Source organism: Vicugna pacos, chromosome 36 (assembly GCF_048564905.1).
Source record: "Vicugna pacos chromosome 36, VicPac4, whole genome shotgun sequence".
In the NCBI taxonomy this organism is placed as follows: Eukaryota; Metazoa; Chordata; class Mammalia; order Artiodactyla; family Camelidae; genus Vicugna; species Vicugna pacos.
Genome location: NC_133022.1, coordinates 5,037,192 through 5,052,765, shown reverse-complemented (window position 1 = coordinate 5,052,765; position 15,574 = coordinate 5,037,192). Strand labels below are relative to the sequence as shown.

Below are 15,574 nucleotides of genomic sequence, written 5' to 3'. Positions count from 1 at the left end.
GGGTAATTATTTTGTTAGGCGTTTTGCCATCTAGTCTCAATCCTTTGGTGCTAGAGATAGGTCTTCTCTCTTTTTATTTGTCCTAGTGCCAGGCATAGTGCCTGATGAACTGTAGGGGGTCCAAGATGTTGGGGGATTGGCTGATATAATGATAATCAAACAGACTCTTCCTTTGAAGCTCTAAAGCCTGTTGGAGGAAAGAGCCATCCCTCTCCATGTGCCTTCCCTATATCATTCAAACTGGCCACATGCCTGGCGTTTTGCTGGCCAGTGAATGTGGATGGCTGGGCACTTTTCTGGGCATTTTTCAGAGACTCTTAGGGCATTTTTCAACTCTTAGGATGATGTTGCTTAAGAGTCTGAGCTGTGTAGTGCTCAGGCGGAGAGCCAGGTCAGAGAGCTTCCAGTTCCAACCATGCTGCCTTCCAGTCACTGGCCTCCTGGTCATTCAAAACCAGCCTGCAATTGCACACCAAATACCGTACTAGGGAGGGTGAGTGGAGGTAGGGGTTAGGGATGAGCAGAAATCTTATGGCCAGCACAGTGCCATCTAAGGAAAAAGATAGCCTCCCCTCTGCACAGACAAGAAGAGCTTCCTCTCTCAGCTGCACTCCAGGAGAGAAGGGGATGTGAGGTTCCTGGCATCACAAGTCATTGACTTATGGTGGTAGCATTCTAAAAGGTGGGTTACACAGTCAGGCTCAGCTGTACCTCAGACTGATATGTGTTCAGAAGGGCTGACAGTACTCTCTTGTGTTTTGTTTACTCTTCCTGCCTTGAGAGATATGTACAGAGCATGATCTCTATTGTTACATTAGTGAGAATGAAAGTATGAAGACGTTAAGGGAATTATCTGAACTCATACATACAGGGAACTGGGGACAAAACACACATTTTCTGTCTCACAGCTTTATATTTTGTATCAAACACTAGCTTATGTTTGGCTAACATCCACGAGGACTAGGAAGATAATATGGAAAATTTAAGCATTCTGGGTGGAAGGAGGGACATTGCTCCAGTTTCTGTAGTTCCCTAAGTGCATAAGCTTTAGGTATTAGTAAATTAACACATTGAAAAATCTATATCAGAACACCATACAAATACATTAAAAAATTATGTCTCATTACACAGTAATTAAATTGAGCAGTCACCTTGTCAAAATCACCCATGAGAGACTCCATAAGGGAAGCCAATGACAAATGCACTGTTACCTGTGGGGAGTGGTGTAAAAAGCAAAATTCACAAAAATCAGTTTCACCAAGGACAGGCTATAGATAACGTTACAGATGAATGCTAAATACTACACGATAGGAGCTGTCTGATTAAGGTTGGCTCTTCCTCCGTTTTATTAAATTACCATCTCCATGTCTTAGCCTGCTTCTTACACACTATTATCTTGTCCTTTGAGTATCTGACAAATGTCTCATTTATCCACATATGTGGTACGATCCTCCTCTCATGCTCTTAGATTTTCTCACTGTTACACTCTTACCACTGTTCTGCAGTCTTCCCAGTGCTCCTTTGTGGGTGATACCTTACGTAGAGCCTTGCGTGTGTCTCTCTTACATCTTATTATCCTTTTATTTGCATTCAGGTTTACTCAACTAGGTTTTTTTCCTTTTATGTTATTTTATTTTATTATTATTCTAAAATTTTTAAATCCTTAATTTCCACTTTCACGTTCTTCTATCGTTCTGTTTCCAAAAGGAAATGAGAGCATAGCTCCGTCGCCTGTACATTGTCCACGGTCCCTGGGCTGGGGTAGGTCCCGACTCCTGCCAGCCGGTTGCTTCGAGGGTGTGGAGCACCCGGGGGCTCACATGCAGCCCCCCGGGAACGGCGCGGGGTCCTGGCGCCCCCTCCTTACTGCTGAGGTCTGGGTGTGGCTGGGCGGCCGCTAGGCTAGGCGCGCCGGCTGGGGCAGCTCCTGGGAGATGCAGCAGTGCAGGCGCTCCAGGTTCTGGCTGTGGAGCTGGATGTCGTTGTGCCCGGAGGCCCCCACCCACAGAGGCTCCACGGCCTTGGGGCAGCGCTCGTAGAGCGCCAGCCCGTGCGAGAAGTCGGCCACCTCGTCTTCCAACCCGTGGATGATGAGCACCGGCGACGTCAGCTTGGGCCCCTTCTCCATGCTGTGCGGTCTGGGAGTCACGTTAGGCCTCCGCGCCCCACCCCCGCTGAGGCCCCGCCCCCTGGGTCCCCGCCCCGCGCTCACTTGGGGAACGCGTCTAAGTAGTAGGTCTTCTTGGTGTCGGGGAAGGCGATGCGCATGCCCGAGGTGCAGCACCACCATGGCGCACTCATAGCGTGAAGCCAGGTCCACGGCGGGCACCGTGCGGATGCTCTGCCCCTACAGGATGTTGCTGTCCCGGCTGATGCCGTACCTGGCAGCGGTGGGGGCAGGATCAGCTGGGACACAACGCGCGCACACCCCTCCCACTGCCCGCCCTCCTGGGGCAGTCCCCTATTCTCCACGCTTAGGCTCGGCCCAGGACCCTCCCCTGACCCCCAACCCCAACACCAAGGAGGCGGTCGGACCAATACAGGAGGTAGAACCCAGATAGGTGTGAGGGGAGCTGGCCGACAGCCACCCCACTCTGACGTTTCTTAGAGAGTATCTACTTGATCACACCTGGGCAGTGCACCTGTAAGGGCCCCACCCGCTCCTCCTGGTCATCCAGCTGTCCCCACCCCTACACATGCCTGACCAGGGCCACATGCAGAACCTGCTTGGGACTTTCCTGTCTCTGCTGTTCTGAACTGGACAGCCCTTCCTGGTCGCACTGGAAGGGGGCGTGTCTTCCAGCAGCCCTCACCCCCACCCTCATCCACCCTCTTCGCAAGCTGTGGGGTGGCGATTGGAGGCAGCTGTATCCTCTGATGCCTCAGCGAGTTTGCAACCCCTCAGTGTCCCCATACCCAGTTAGGTTAGTACAACACAGGTGAGCAGGAACAACGGCTCCTGAGGGAAAATGGGTGGCTGCCACCTCCTTCTCTGGGCCCCTCCCCTACCAGTGGCCAGGTCCTGGGGCCCACCCGCCACCCCAAGCTCCCCTAGCCCCACACCAGCACGGCTGATCCAGCACCATACCACCAGGTGCTCCTTCCTGACCACACGAGGACCATTCACCACCTTCCAGTGCTGGAGGTCTCTGTGGCCTTCCTCCCACACACCCATGACCCTGATCCCAAAGGAGCCTCTCCTCTCAGTGGCCAGGGAAGGGCTGTATCTCACCTGGGCAGCCAGACTGTCCATCTCCCTGTCCACCCAGGGGCCATCTGCAGTGTTCCTGTCCTCTGGCCCAAACCCCCAGACAAACCTCCAGGCCTCGGGGATGCCATTTGGTCTTGTGCCCACTACCCTGGCTGTTCCTCCCAGGCCGGCTCTCTGGTTCACTGTGAGCACCGCTGTGCCAAGCCCTGGCCCAGTCCAATCACCCAGCTCCAGGCAGGGACCCCCAGCTGCAACCTGGCCATCTCCACCTGGACAAACGTGGCAGGTGCCGGATAGTTTGGCTCTTCCAGGCCTCCCCAGCCCCGGATCATGGCCCGGGCCCAAGCCTCCCTCCCTCCTGCTTATTCTCAGCTGTTGGGGCTGAGGGATTTGGTCTCTGGAGGTCAAGGCTGGTAGAAGGACCAACAGATGGAACTCAGAACTCTCATCCCTATGTGGGGTGTGATTCTGCAGTGACCCCCCCCCGAGCCAGCGGCGAGAGGCTGAAGCAGCCGAGGTTGGACACATACCTGCACCATGCCACCCAGCACAGGTCCCCACTGCCAGGGGACCCCACTCTTAGGGCCTGCATCAGGGACTGCTAGGGCATCACTATGGCACCAGGGCCCCCGCCTCCCCAGGGCAGGTGGGCTTTGGTCCTGGCACGGGCTGGTCACTCCAGTGGGCCAGGCAGGGCAGAGCTGGGGCAGCCAGCCCTGTGGAGGCAGAGGGCACAGTCTCCAGGAGGGTGGGGGCTGGGTGCGTCTCCCTCTAGAGCAGCCCGGGGCGCAGGGCCACACTCTGCACTCTGCACATGCTGGTTGAGACGGAGCCACTGTGCTTCGGTGAGTGAGCACAGGGGTGGAAGAGTCCGCCTGGGTCTGCATGACCAGGGTGGTGGGGTCCAGGGAAGGATGTGTAGACCAGACCACAATGGCCCTGTCTTGAGTTAGGCCCGTGGGTGTGTGCTGGACACCATGCCCGCGGAGGACCCAGCTTCTGCTCGCTGACCTCCCACCAGCCACCAGTTCTGTGCTGGGTACTAAGCTGCCCAAGGGAGCCTTCCAGGCCCAGAGGAGCCCTGCCCTCAGGATGTGACCATGATCCATTACCAGCACCTGACACAGAGGCCCTGCCCCACCTACCCCGCCCCCAAGAGCTACCACAGCCTGGTTGGGGGGTGGGGCTGAGCCCTTTCACACAGGCCTCACACACCACCTCCTGAACTGGGAGGGGCCTACACCCACCCCTCTCCATCCAAGTGGAGCCTCCACTCCTATGGAGACCAGTGCCAGGCCCTGTCACCGCCTCCGCTCAGGCAAGGGGCTCCCAGGAGGGGCCAGCCCCAGGGACGCTTGAAGCCCGCCCACCCACCTCCCCGCACTTGGCTGTCACCACACAGAGAACACACAAGGCCAGGCCTTGCCCTGTGGCCCAGGGTGGCCACAAACAGGCTCCCTTTCCTACAGGCCCACCCCCTTGGGCTTCCTCCCTCCCCAAGGAAGCCAGCCTGAGTGCCTGAGGGGCGCACCTTGCAACCACCTGGTTACACCTGGTCTGGTCACCTGTAAGGCAATGCTTGCCTGCCCTCCCCTAACCCGCTGCAGTGCAGAGCTCACCTGGTGCGCAGGGCCTGCTGGGCAGCATAGATGTCAGCATGGAGGCTCGGCTCGGAGGGCTTGCCCGCGCTCACACTGCAGCTGGAGTGGACCTAGGAGGTCAGTGCTTTGTTTTCTGGGGGGAGGTAATTAGGCTTATTTATTTATTATTATATTTAACAGAGGTACTGGGGATTGAACCCAGGACCTCGTGCATGCTAAGCACGGGCTCTACCCCTGAGTTACAATTTACTTCCTAGTATTCCATATCCAAATCAAACAGCATATCGTAAGAGAAGTCTTACTGCTTGGTAACTTGCAGGTTAACTGTTCTCACGTTGCTGACTGCAGAATAAAATAAAATTCTGACCCTGTTGGGAGACATGTGACAAGCCTTGCGTCTCTAAGGCAACTTCTGGATTCTACATGCTAAATTCCAATACTTGTGACACAAGTTAAAATTCTCAGATGGTCAGAAAAAAAGACTACATCTCGAAGGGCGCTTTTTCACAAAAATAAGACAGAAATGAAAATTGTATTTCTCCTCATTTATTGAAATGTAAACACAAACATGGCAAACTTTTTCTGAAGAAGATTTTTAAAATTTAAAACATTTCAGCCTAAAGAAGTCCATTTCTATATGGGCACAACACCTCCAATTCACACTTTATAAATCTCCTACATGTAGAAGAGCTATTGGTCTATGAGGAATTTACTCTTTCCTGGCTCATCAAAGGTGGAAAATAGGGTTTAAGGAAGAAAAAAAGAAAAAGGCCCAACAAATTTACACACACACACCCACACTTCCACACTACTGTTTGTAACAAATCTTCCATAGCAAGCAAGTCTCTAGATAGACCTGTGTCACCAAGGCAAAAAATAAAACAAAAACTACTGTTTTTTGTCATGCTATCCCTATTCAAATAAAAAAAAAAAGTCTGTGAAAATGTCCATACCCTGTTAAGGTGCAAAGCAAGTAGCAAGCCATTTGGTTGTACGTGCATTGGGATATTTCAATATAAACAGAAGATTAAAAAACTGAGTTTTGGGGGAGGCTGTAGCTCAGTGGCAGAGCACATGCTTAGCATGCACGAGGTCTCAGGTTCAATCCCCAGTGCCTCCATTAAATAAACAAACAAACATAATTACCTCTTCCTCCCCAAAAAGAAACCGATTAACTCAATAAATAAGCTGAGTTCTTTGCGGGCAGGAAGCACTGAGTAGACACAACTCAACACCAGACAGAAGGCGACCTTGCATGAAGTGAAGCACGTGGTTACTTCCTCCCCTGACATCTCTGTTTTCCCCACATAGTTGGAGAACCACGGACCCTAGTTAACAGGGGCGAGCGAAGACTCCAGGCACTAGTGACCCCCAGTGGGGTTGGTGTACATGGTGGCCCCGCATGAGGGTAAGTTGTCATTGACACTATGCAGTGACAGCAGAAAGCAAAATAAATTTAGTGTCTTTTGTAAAACTATAAAATTCTCAACAGCTGTCCAGTCTGCGCTGCCTGCACCAGGCTGGATGGTGCCCACAGCCCCACCGGGGCCATGACATCATCTGGTCACCACGCTGCTGTTTTCAGCATCGTGACCGTGTGATGAGGAGACAGAAGTTGGAAGGAACCGTAGCCAGGGCAGCAGCAGCAAAACCAGCATTCATGTCCCTGAGGGGACGAGAGAAAAGGAAATAACTAAGCCACCACTAACCGGTGTGTGCCCTCTTCTCTGCCCACTTCTTCCCAGGAGGACGGCTTTGTTGTCTGGCAGCTGTCACTCCTGGGGTTTTTTGGGCATTACTACGGGTGATGGCTCAGGGGCTGCGGGTGTGGGGCTGGGGCACCGTCAGATGGGTTCTCCCTCGAAAAAGGAAGAGATGGGAAGGAGATTAGAGTGGTGAGGGGTCCTGGGGCTGAGTTTAAAAAGCATGAGTGCGGTTGGGGGGAGAGCGAGGCTTTTTAGAGAAGTTATGTCCTGTTTTTTGGAATCTCTCTGTGGAGAGAGTTGCTCTTGACCACTGTTCCTTCATCCACGACTGCACGGTTTGCTGTTAGGATGTACCCTCGGCTGCTGTAAATTTCTGTTCATTCCAGTTATGTCTGTTTTTAGACAAAGTGCAAGCACCTTGTCTTTAACTTTCAAGGAGTTTGTCATTTCACACCAGAGGACCTTCACACCAGGCAACTTTATGTGAAACACATGTGGAGCCCCCAACAGTCACCAATAAGTGACTGGAATGCAAAATAATTGACACAACGAGGGAAATGCGCTCTGCTCTCATATCTGAAGGAAGACAAAGCAAAGTGAAACAGCAAGAATAAAATTATGTGGTTTGAAATCAAAATGATAATTTCTTGAAGCTTAAACAAATGGTTCGTTTAAAATAATTCCACTTCTTGTAAAAGTAAAAACTTCTGAAAGGTGAGATTGAGAAATTTGGAAGGAGACTGTGGGCCACAGGGGAAAAGGCTGTGCAATGAAGAGCATTCATAAGGCACCAGGATTTTCATCCTCCCCCCACAGCAGTAACTCCAGAGGGACTATTTCTGCAGAGGCAAATTTGGAAACTAATTACAGGTTTTGGAGATAATACGGTAGAAGCATGCTCTGTCAGAAATGAAAGAATATATATGTAGATTAATCAGTCAAAATCCCTCATTTTACAAAAGAGGAAACGGAGCTATTCATTATTTGAAGTCTTGGAAGAGCTCTTAATTCTACCTTCTTTGTTCTTAATCTATACTAGTTGCTCCTGGTACAAAGTTTTGACACATATTCTTTCTGTTCTAGAATATCTTACCTAGGCTTACAGAGACAAGGTCCTACAGAGAATAAAAATTATTTTTCAGAAAATCTGCACCTTCTTCCCAAACTTCTCAGTGCAAAATGTTCTCAGACTGGGAGAAAATGTTAAATTTAGAAAAATGTCTAATTATTCATTTGAATAAAGCTATCAAGATGTTTTTTCACACAATTGTAGTATAAAATAATTTCAAACCTTAGGTTTTTTTCTGATTCAAAAACATTATACACCTAAAAATTTTGAGAAAGAGTAAAACCTTATGAAGAAAAGTAAGCGAAAATCATTTAGCATCCAACAATATGTTTTGGTGATGTTTCTCAAATTATTATTACATTTACTGGAATAATTTTCAATATACAGGTTTGTAACCTATTCTATCATCTAAACATTATTTTAGGACTTTTTTCTATGCTGTTTAATATTCCATTTACTTCAATAACTGCATAAAATTTGATCATATGTCTATATCTGTGTGTGTGTGTGTTACTTCTGCCACCATCATTTAGTCCACTGATTTGTCATGATGTATACACATGGTCGGCTTTAAACATTTTTACATGAAATCTTTTCTCTAAATTTTAAGGAATTATTTCCTTAGGAGATATGCCTAGAAATGCTCAAAATGTACTCATATTTCCAAGGGCATTATGTTTTCTAAAAACCTTTGACCAATTTATAATCTGCCACCACTGTGTGAAGCTCCAGCCTCACTTTAGGTCTGCCAGCAATGAGTTTTTTTGTTTTTTGTTTTCTTTTTTTTTTTTTTATGGACTTACTATGTCTACATGTCAGCTACTCTTTAAAAAAAAAAAACCTGGACAGATTTATTCCACTGAAATTGGCTCCCGTTAACTAGTATATTTAGTTGGAATAGCTAATCTGAGAATAAGCCTTCACAAAGAAATTATCCGTATCAGTTATTTTATGCCACAAAGTTATTCTCTATACCACTGGCAGGTCTAAAAATTCAAGTCGGTTTGTTCTTGCGAACTTGAAACACAATGGATCCCATAGTACATTGTTAATAAATGACAGCTCTGGCCCTGACCAAAACGTGTTGATTTAACTCCAAATGAACTGAAATAAGAGCCAGAATATGGGGAGAAAGAGGAAACGCTTCCTCCACCCTCCACCAGCGCGTTTTCTGAACAGGCTGCTTCTCTTGGGCGTCTGCTCTCCATCCCTTCCTGCTTCCCTTCGGCACATCTCAAGGGGCCCCTCCCACTCTGGGGAGGGCTGCCAAGTTCTGCGTAAGTCTGCAAACGGCCTTGGGCCGCGAGACTGGCTGTCGGCTTGGCCCACGGGGACCCTCCTTCATCCCGGGCATCTAGGCCCTGAGAGCAAGGCGTTCACTCCCCGTGCAGGTGTGAATGGCAGGAAGTCCTTCTCCTAGGACAAGTCCCAGGACAGGGCCTCTGGGGTTGGCAGGGAGCACACACTGAAGCCCCACCTGAGAGCCATGCTAGGAGGGGCCATAAATTCAAGGTGGTGACCTTTCCCATCTTACACTTTGCAGATGACCAGGCTCCAAGAGAGCAGAGGGGAGCAGGTGCCAGAGGACAACCTTGGGTCCAGGGCCAGTGGGTCCTGTCACCAAAAGCACAGCTTCCCTCCCACGTGGAGCTGTGGCAGGGCCTCCAGAACTCGGGGGAATGCAGGCACCCTCTTCCCACCTCAGGAACGCACAGAGTGGGAAATCATGCCTTCGCGAGTTCCTGGTTTGCAATTAAACCCTCAATCTGGGGATCTGCCTGGCGGCGAGCTAAGGGGATCCAAAGTCCAAATGTCCATGCCGGACCCCCGGTTGCTGGGCGGCCGCACATGGTCCCCGGGTCCCAGCCTCACATCAGGCTGCTGCCTCCCGCCTGCGCAGAAGTTGGAGGCTGGGGCGCGGGGCACAGGTGTGTTCTGGGCTCCCGGCTACCAGGAGGGGCGACGACCCCCTCCCCTTCCCTGGGTGCGAGTATAGCGGGGAAGGGTGGGGGTTACAGGAGCCTGAGGGACGGCCTTTAACGGTTGGGCACTCAGGGACAGCCCTCTCCCTCTCAGTCCCGGACCGCGCCCGCCCACCCCGCGCCTCCCCGCGCCCCATCCGCGCCCGTGGAGCCCCAGGCCGGCGGTGCAGCCAGTTACCAGGGCGCGGAGAACATGACGCAGTGCGCGGCGCTCTGGATGCCGCGCGTGCCCGTGCCCGTGTACAGGTGCTTGGCGTGCGGGTCCTGCCCGTCCCCGCCATCGTCTGGGGGGGACCTGTCCGACGCTGCACCCCCCCCACCCCCGGCTCCTGTGCCCGCGCGCCCCAGCGCCCGCTCCGGCTCAGCAGCCCCAGTAGCAGATGCGGGGCGGCCGGACCGGACCCGGGGCCGCGGCGAGAGGAGGCGCCCTGAGCTCGCGGGTATCACGGCGGGCTGGGCGCGCTCTCTCCGCGGCAGCCAGCGATGTGTTTTATAGATCGCATTATTTGACAATACCAGGCTAGAAAAGTCATAGCTTAATTAGAAAAGTCAGGTAAAGTGGAAAACAAAACACATACACATACCTATTATATAAATTTTATATAACCCTGAAATATGTTAACTTGCATCTTTTCTGATTTAGAGACGAAAGGCTTCGACTTAGCTCTTTGCTTCGTCTTTATTGCATAAACTACACCCACCCTACATCACTCTGATTTTCAGTTTTTGGGTTTTGTGTTTGTTTTTTTAGAGTGAAGCAAGAAAGCAAGGACACTTAGAAAGCAATAGGGATGCAGAAATCCTGTGACCTTTAAAGAAATTTGTGACCCTGTTTTTATGTTGTTGCCTCCAAAATGATTTTGACATACATTGCTTTACTCTTCAAAGCAGAAGTGTAATGGATTCATTCGTTGTAAAGGGGAGGGTAAGGACAGCTCTCTGGTCTTCATAACCTTTTTATTTGTTGCTGAACATTCGTTATATCCCACTATTTTTGGAGTAGAATCTCATGATGAAGTACAGTCTAAGGAAGAGGTCAGAAGTGATACCTACTAGACCACGTGTCTTTCTACTGTTGTGCACAGAGCAGAGTCTTGACTTGGGGCAAATGGCTGTTATTAGCTTTGAGTCTTTTCACACTGCAAGAAGCTTTTCCTTAGTTCTTATCACCTGTAAATACATAAAAAGCTAACTGAGAATAGATATGAGTACTATTATTTACTGCCAAAAGGCTGTCTGACATGAAATGCTGTGGAACAACAATATACACTGAAAGATCCGCTCTCCACCTGTATTGCATTGTGAAAGTCTGACAGTTCAGCAATTTGTTGCATTTGTAAGTAACCAGCTTATGTATTCTTCTCTGACATTTAAAAATATCTGTGGAGATTATACTAGCTTTAGGTGTACAACATAGTGATTCAATTCTTTTATAGGTTACAGTCCACTTAAAGTTAGTATAAAACATTGGCTACATTGCCTGTGTCGTACAGTGTACCCTGCTATCTTATTTATTTCATCCCTAGTAGCTGTGTCTCTTATCTCCTGCCCTATCATGCCCTCCCCTCCCCTCCCCCATTGGTAACCATGATTTTGTTCTCTATATCTGTGAGTCTGTTTCTGTTTTGTTATATTCAGCAGTTTGCTTGCTTTATTTTTTATATTCCACGTATGTGTGATTCTACATACAATACTTGACTTTCTCTGTCTGACTTAGTTCAGTAGGCATAATACCCTCCAGATCCATCTATACTGCCTGTTGCAAATGGCAAAGTTTCAATCTTTTCATAAATGAAAAATAGTCCAGTGTGTGTGTGTGTGTGTGTGTGTGTGTGTGTATACTTATACCACATCTTCTTTATCCATTCATTTGTTGACAGACACTTAGGTTGCGTCCATATCTTGATAACTGTAAATAAGGCTGCTATGAATACTGAGATGTGTGCATATCTTTTCCTTTTTCTCTAAATCCTGAGCAGCATTTGTTATTTGCGGTCTTACTGACTCTAGCCATTCTGACAGGTGTGAGGTGATATCCCACTGTGGTTTTGATTTGCATTTCCCTGATGACGGGTGCTGCTGAGCACCTTTTCAGTGCCTGTTGGCATCTGCTTGTCCCCTTTGGAAAAATGTCCATCAGATCTTCTGCCCATTTTATTGATTGGGTTGTTTGGGTTTAGTTGACTTTTGAGTTGTATGAGCTGCTTATATATTTCAGATATTGACCCTTTATCTATCATATAATTTGGAAATACTTTCTCCCACTCAGTAGATTGTCTTTTCATTTTGTTAATGTTTGCCTTTGCTATGCAAAATCTTTTAAGTTTATTTAGATCCCATCGTTTATTTTAGCTTTCATTTCCTTTGCTGAGGAGACAGATACCAAAAACATATTGCTGTGATATATGCCAAAGATTATCTGCCTAATGTTTGTAGGAATTGTATGGCTTCTAGTCTTATATTTAGGTCTTTAAGCCATTTTGAGTTTATTATTGTATATGCTGTGAAATGTTCTAGTTTCATTTACCTTTGGCTGTCCAGGTTTCCCAGCACCACTTAACGAAGAGACTGTCTTTTCCCCAATGAATACCCATGCTTCATTTGTCATGGATTAATTGACCAAGTGTGTGAGTTTGTTTCTGGGCTCTCCGTTCTGTTGCACTGATCTACTTCTCTGTTTTTGTGCCAGCACCAAACTTTTTTTGATGACTGTATCTTTGTAGTATAGTTTGAAGGCAGGGAGTGTGATGCTTCCAGCTTTGTTCTTTTTCTCAAGATTGCCTTGGCTCTTGAGTTTGTGTGTGTGTGTGTGTGTGTGTGTGTGTTTTGTTTAAATTTTAGGGTTACTTGTTCTATTCCTGTTAAAACTGTCATGAATATTTTGATAGGGATTGCATTAATTCTGTAGATTGCTTTGGGTAGTATAAATATTTTAACAGTATTAACCATTTCAATCCATGAACACTGGCTATCTTTTCATTGATTTATATCATCTTCAGTTTCCTTCATCAGTGTTTCATAGCTTTCAGAGTATAGGTCTTTTTCCTCCTTGGTTAAGTTTATTCCTAGGTGTTTTTTTGTTGTTGTTCTTCTTCTTCTGATTTTAAATGGGGTTGATTTCTTGATTTCTCTTTCTGATAGTTGATTATTTGTGTATAGAAAAGCAACAGATTTCTGTATATTAATCTTGTATCCTACAACTTTACTGAATTCATTTATTCATTTTAATAACTTTTTGGGTGGAGATTTTAGGGTTTTATACATATAGTATCATGTCATCTGTGAATAATGACAATGTTACTTCCTGCATTCCAATTTGGATACATTTTGTATTTTTTTCTTTTCTGCTCTGGCTAGCACTGTGGTCCAGTACTATGTTAAATGTAAGTGGCAAAATTGGGCATCCTTGCTCCTTGTAAGAAGTGAAAAGCTTTTGGCTTTCGACTGTTGGGTATGATGTTGGCTGTGGGTTTGTCAGCACTTTCATGTAACATGGCACTCCCCTCAGGCCTGAAAAGCTTCTGTGGAAAAATCTGCTGATGGCCTTGGGAGTTCCCTCTATGTGACTCTTTGTTTTTCTCCTGCTGCCTTTAAAATTCTCTACTTAAGTTAAATATTTACCAATTTAAATGTGACATGTCTTGGCGTGAGTCTCTTTTGGTTCATCTTGTTTTGGACTCTCTGAGATTCCTGAACCTGGAAATTTGTTTCTTTCTTCAGCTTTGGGAATTTTCAGCCATAATTTCATCAAATTCATTTTCTACACTTTTTGCCCTCTCTTCTCCTCCTGGGACCCCTGTACCACACTTGTTAGTTCACATGATGTTGTCTCAGTGGTCCCGTAAACGGTCTTCAATTTTTTTTAATTTGTTTTTCTTCTTGCTATTCTGACTGAATGATTTCCATTATTCTATATTTCAGATCAAAATATTTTTCTATTTTTCTGTATGACTTTGATGTTAATTCCTTCCAGTGTTTGTTGTTTGTTTGTTTGTTTTCAATTACTTTATTCTTCGGCTCTGACTGATTCTTCTTTATATTTTCTTTTTTTATATTTTCCTGGTTAAAATTTTCACTGTTTTCATCCATTCTTTTCCCAAATTCACTTAGCATTCTTATTACTAATGCTTTGAACTCTTTACCTGGTAGATTACTTATCTGTTTCATTTGTCGTTCCTTTCAGGGATTTATTCTTGTTCTTTTGTTTGAAAGAAATTTCTCTGTCTTCTCATTTTGTTGAGCTTACTCTGTCTTTATGAAATTAGAAGGAGCAGTGACCTCTCCTGGTACTGAAGTAGTGTCCTTGTGTGCTAGCTTCTCTCTGCAGCCTTTGGACCTGGTGGCTTTGGCGGGGAGCAGGATCTGGAGTGCGTATGGGTCACATATTCCCCTCAGGGGTGATAGCAGCTATCACCTTGGTGGGAGGTGGGGCTGGAGATGGAGGGGCTAGAGCCAGAGGCAGGTGTGAGCCAGGGCTTCTCTGCTACTCAGTGGGAGTCACAGCTTCCTGGTCCCAAGTTGCTGGAGCAGAAGTCATAAGGGTAGGGTCCAAACTGGTCCTAATCCATCTACATGCACTCTCCCCACTCCCAGCAATGGCACCTTTGCCCCCGTGGGGTGCAGGATTGGAACAAGAGGGGCTGGAGCAGACACTGGGTCCCAGCATATCAGGCAGAGCTCCAGGCTGGTCCTGATCTGCCACTCTCTAAGCTCCAGCAACAGCTGTCCTTGCCCAGTTTAGATGCAGTGCAGGGTCTCAGTCAGCCCCATCCCCTCCAAATGCTCACTCCCCTCAGTGACAGCAGCCATCACCCTAGTGGGAAGCTGCCCTGGAGCAAGAGGGGCTGGAGTGCATGCCCAGTGTGGCCAGGAGAGGTGCTGGGGCCATCCCAAGACACCAGCCAGAGCCCCGGGCAGTTTCAGTCCACTTCCTCTGCAGATTGCTCTGGAGAGTAAGCAATTGTGTGTACCCATTCTCTAAGAGCAGAGTCTAGGCTTCTTACAGCCTTCCTGTAAGTCCCAGCAGTTTTCAAACCAGCTAAGGGGACTTGCCTTCTGGTGTCGGACCCCACGGCTTGGGTGCCCAATATGTGCTTGGACCCCTCATTCTCCAGTGAGGAGTCCACGGCCATGACATCCCTCCTCTTCTGTGTCACTTGCTAGGAGTTGGGTCCCAAACTGATTGCTTCCCCTCCCTCCCCACCTGCCTCTGTGTGGATCCTTTTCTACAGCCTTGGTTCTAGAAGAGTCTTTCTGCCTGTCTCCAGTTTGTTTTCAGTGAGAGCTGCTCCACATGCAGACGTATATTTTAGTTGTGTCTGGGGGGTGGGGGGCGGTGAGCTCCTTGACCTCCCACTTCACCATCTTGATCTCCTCCAGTCTGTCTTCTTTCTCTTCATGCTACTTTGTTTACAGTAATGGAACTTATGAAATTCCTCTCAGAGTGTCTGTTTCTCCTAAATAACACCAATGTCTCTTCCTGAGTCTCCAGATTCTCACCTCAATCCTTAAAGAAAACCTCTCTCTGCAGTTTGTATTTAAGTCCCTGGAACTTGCCTAGTAGCTTTGTCTGCAGTCCCCTTAGTACCACCCACATTACAAAATTATATTTTCTAATAATTCTTTTTGCAAAATCAAAATGGGGTCTGCTCTTTGTGTGTTTTTAATTCAGTCATTCAATCCACTGTCTTATATAAATGAGCTAATAGAAGTATATTGATGTTTGGCCACATGAGCATTTCCCTCTTTAGGATTTCACCAAATGTCACAACTTGCTGGTCTCTGTGCCACGATGTCCATTTATCTCACACTCACTAGGGCACTGAGCTTCATCACCTCCACACATGCTGTGTGTCTTACGTCAGTTTGGGGCCCTCTCTGTCTGTTGTCTCTTTCAAAAGGATGTTAGTATAAGAATGAGGGATGCCATTGGACTTCTTCTAAGCCAACCAACTGCTTTTTAGCATATGGGAATTCATGGCTCTTTCCTTGGGACCTGCTAAACC

General features: G+C 47.6%; 1 pseudogene; it reads right to left on the bottom strand.

Moving 5' to 3' along the window:
- Nucleotides 1-1,897: 1,897 nt before the first annotated feature.
- On the bottom strand, nucleotides 1,898-14,701 carry LOC140691662 (alpha/beta hydrolase domain-containing protein 17A-like; annotated as a pseudogene).
- Between the last annotated feature and the right edge of the window lie 873 nt (nucleotides 14,702-15,574).